We start from the raw sequence: 4,774 nt of genomic DNA, 5'->3' as shown, positions 1-4,774 counted from the left end.
GAATTTGATAAAGCCAAGGTTGATGCTATTGAAAAGATGCCATGTCCCAAGGACGTCAAAGGTATAAGAAGTTTCCTTGGTCACGCTGGATTTTATAGGAGGTTCATTAAGGACTTCTCAAAAATTTCTCAGCCTCTGACTAATTTATTGCAAAAAGATATACCATTTGTCTTTGATGATGATTATGTAGAAGCATTTGAAATACTTAAGAAAGCATTAGTTTCTGCACCTATTGTTCAGCCACCTGATTGGAATTTACCCTTTGAAATTATGTGCGATGCTAGTGATTATGCTATAGGTGCTGTTCTAGGGCAAAGACTTGATAAGAAATTAAATGTTATTCATTATGCTAGTAAGACTCTAGACAATGCTTAAAGAAATTATGCTACTACTGAAAAAGAGCTTTTAACAGTTGTATTTGCTTGTGATAAGTTCAGACCTTATATTGTTGATTCTAAAGTAACAATTCACACTGATCATGCTACTATTAAATACCTTATGGAAAAGAAAGATGCTAAACCTAGACTTATTAGATGGGTTCTATTGCTACAAAAATTTGATTTGCATATTGTTGATAGAAAGGGAGCTGAGAACCCCGTTGCAGACAACTTATCTAGGTTAGAAAATATTCTTGATGACCCACTACCTATTAATGATGACTTTCCTGATGAGCAATTAAATGTTATAAGTACTTCTCGTAGTACTCCATAGTATGCTGATTATGCTAATTATATTGTTGCTAGGTTTATACCACCTAGCTTCACATACCAGCAAAAGAAAAAAAATTCTTCTATGACTTGAGACATTACTTTTGGGATGACCCACATCTTTATAAAGGAGTAGATGGTGTTATTAGACGTTGTGTACCTGAGCATGAACAGGAACAGATCCTACGCAAGTGTCATTCCGAGTCTTATGGGGGACACCACGCCGGAGACAGAACTGCACATAAGGTATTGCAATCCGGTTTTTATTGGCCTACTCTTTTCAAGGATGCCCGTAAGCTTGTCTTGTCTTGTGATGAATGTCAAAGAATTGGTAATATTAGTAGACGTCAAGAAATGCCTATGAATTACTCTCTTGTTATTGAACCGTTTGATGTCTGGGGCTTTGATTATATGGGACCTTTTCCTGCCTCTAATGGATATACACATATTTTAGTTGCTATTGATTACGTTACTAAGTGGGTAGAAGCTATTCCAACTAGTAGTGCTGATCATAACACTTCTATCAAAATGCTTAAGGAAGTTATTTTTCCTAGGTTTGGTGTCCCTAGATATTTAATGACTGATGGTGGTTCACACTTTATTCATGGTGCTTTCCGTAAAATGCTTGCTAAATATGATGTTAATCATAGAATTGCATCTCCTTATCACCCACAGTCTAGTGGTCAAGTAGAGTTGAGCAATAGAGAGCTCAAATTAATTTTGAAAAAGACTGTTAATAGGTCTAGAAAGAATTTGTCCAAGAAACTTGATGATGCATTATGGGCATATAGAACTGCATACAAAAATCCTATGGGTATGTCTCCATATAAAATGGTATATGGAAAAGCATGTCACTTACCTCTCGAGCTAGAACATAAGGCATATTGGGCTATTAAGGAGCTCAACTATGATTTCAAACTTGCCGATGAGAAGAGGTTATTTGATATTAGCTCACTTGATGAATGGAGAACCCAAGCATATGAAAATGCCAAGTTATTTAAAGAAAAAGTTAAAAGATGGCATGACAAAAGCATACAAAAGCGTGAGTTTAATGTAGGTGATTATGTATTGCTATACAACTCTCGTTTAAGATTTTTTGCATGAAAACTTCTCTCTAAATGGGAAGGCCCCTATGTTATCGAGGAGGTCTATCGTTCCGGTGCAATAAAAATCAACAACTTCGAAGGCACAAATCCGAAGGTGGTAAATGGTCAAAGAATCAAACATTATATCTCAGGTAATCCCATAAATGTTGAAACCAATATTATTGAAACCGTAACCCCGGAGGAATACATAAGGGACACCTTCCGGAACATTTTAGACTCCGAAAGGGAATAGGTATGTGGTACGGTAAGTAAACTGACGCCAAAACAATTTCTAAGGCAATATTTCTCCGTTTTGGAATATTTAGAAAAATAGAAAAATAAGTAGCAGTCCGGGAAGGACATGAGGGCCCCACGAGGGTGGTGGGCACGCGCCCCTACCTCGTGAGCACCTCGTGTGCCTTCCGGACTCCGTTTTCTTGCACGTTACGTATTTTGGTCGGTAAAAATTCATTATATATTCTCCCGAAGGTTTTGACTCCCGTATCACGCAAAAATCTCCTGTTCTTGTTTCGAGCTGTTTTTCTGACAGATCTAGGTTATCATGACGGCCCCAAGCACCTCCAAGCCCAAGTCTATGACCTTCAAAACTAAAACTATGTGTATGAATTGTTGGGGAACGTACTAATTTCAAAATTTTCCTACGCACACGCAAGATCATGGGATGCATAGTAACGAGAGGGGAGAGTGTTGTCTACGTACCCTCGTAGACCGGCAACGGAAGCATTGACACAACGTAAAGGAAGTAGTCGTACGTCTTCCCGATCCGACCGATCCAAGTACCAAACGTATGGCACCTCCGAGTTCTGCACACGTTCAGCTCGGTGACGTCCCTCGAGTTCCGATCCAGCAAAACATTGAGGGAGAGTTTCGTCAGCACGACGGCGTGATGACGGTGATGATGTTCAACCGACGCAGGGCTTCGCCTAAGCACCGCTACGATATGACCGAGGTGGAATATGGTGGAAGGGGGCACCACACACGGCTAAGGAATGATCACGAGGATCAACTTGTGTGTCATGGGGTGCCCCTTGCCTCAGTATATAAAGGAGGGAGAGGGGGAGGTGCGACCGGCCCTATGAGTGCGCCTGGAGGAGTCCTACTCCAACCGGGAGTAGGACTCCCCCCTCTTGCCTTGTTGGAGAAGGAAGGAGGAAGGGAGAAAGAGAAAAGGGGGGCGCTGCCCCCCTTCCTTGTCCTATTCGGACTAGGGGGGAGGGGGCGCGCGGCCTGCCCTGGCCGGCCCTCCTCTTATCCCTTATGGCCCATGTAGGCCCAATAACCCCCCGGTACTCCGGTAAAATCCCGATTTTACCCGGAACGTTTCTGATATCCAAATATAGGCTTCCAATATATCAATATTTATGTCTCGACCATTTCGAGACTCCTCGTCATGTCCGTGATCACAACCGGGACTCCGAACAACCTTCGGTACATCAAAACACAAAAACCCTAATTACGATCGTCACCGAACTTTAAGCGTGCGGACCCTACGGGTTCGAGAACTATGTAGACATGACCGAGACATGTCTCCTGTCAATAACCAATAGCGGAACCTGGATGCTCATATTGGCTCCTACATATTCTATGAAGATCTTTATCGGTCAGACCGCATAACAACATACGTTGTTCCCTTTGTCATCGGTATGTTACTTGCCCGAGATTCGATCGTCGGTATCTCTATACCTAGTTCAATCTCGTTACTGGCAAGTCTCTTTACTCGTTCCGTAATACATCATCCTGCAACTAACTTATTAGTTGCAATGCTTGCAAGGCTTGAGTGATGTGCATTACCGAGAGGGCCCAGAGATACCTCTTCGACAATCGGAGTGACAAATCCTAATCTCGAAATATGCCAACCCAACAAGTACCTTCGGAGACACCTGTAGAGCACCTTTATAATCACCCAGTTACATTGTGACGTTTGGTAGCACACAAAGTGTTCCTCCGGTAAACGGGAGTTGCATAATCTCATAGTCATAGGAACATGTATAAGTTATGAAGAAAGCAATAGCAACAAACTAAACGATCAAGTGCTAAGCTAACGGAATGGGTCAAGTCAATCACATCATTCTCCTAATGATGTGATCCCGTTAATCAAATGACAACTCATGTCTATGGTTAGAGACGTAACCATCTTTGATTAACGAGCTAGTCAAGTAGAGGCATACTAGCGACTCTTTGTTTTTGTCTAGGTATTCACACATGTATTATGTTTTCGGTTAATACAATTCTAGCATGAATAATAAACATTTATCATGATATAAGGAAATAAATAATAACTTTATTAATGCCTCTAGGGCATATTTCCTTCAGTCTCCCACTTGCACTAGAGTCAATAATCTAGATTACACAGTAATGATTCTAACACCCATGGAGCCTTGGTGCTGATCATGTTTTGCTCGTGGAAGAGGCTTAGTCAGCGGGTCTGCAACATTCAGATCCGTATGTATCTTGCAAATTTCTATGTCTCCCACTTGGACTAAATCCCGAATGGAATTGAAGCGTCTCTTGATGTGTTTGGTTCTCTTGTGAAATCTGGATTCCTTTGCCAATGCAATTGCATCAGTATTGTCACAAAAGATTTTCATTGGACCCGATGCACTAGGTATGACACCTAGATCGGATATGAACTCCTTCATCCAGACTCTGTCGGCGTTCTGGGAACGGGGGTCCCCAGACTTGCCTGCCTGCGGCCTGCGGCGTGGCGCAATGGGGGCCCAACACGGCCCATCTTCATCAACACAAGACTCAAGACCCTCGCGAGGGGCCAAGCCTCACGAGGCGGACGACACGACGCGTCCTCAGGCGGAGCCTCATCAGGCTGGCTCGTGAGGAGGCGGAGATATCAAGGCGGGGTACCTCGCGAGGTGCCCATGACGTGAGCCATGACGACTCAGGGCGCCAGGCGGGTGCCAGCGCGCGCAGCATCCTTCTTTCCTCTTTGGTGCAAAGGGGACAAGC

The sequence above is a fragment of the Triticum dicoccoides genome, chromosome 1A, assembly GCF_002162155.2.
Source record: "Triticum dicoccoides isolate Atlit2015 ecotype Zavitan chromosome 1A, WEW_v2.0, whole genome shotgun sequence".
In the NCBI taxonomy this organism is placed as follows: domain Eukaryota; kingdom Viridiplantae; phylum Streptophyta; class Magnoliopsida; order Poales; family Poaceae; genus Triticum; species Triticum dicoccoides.
Note: the sequence above shows the minus strand (reverse complement) of the source record.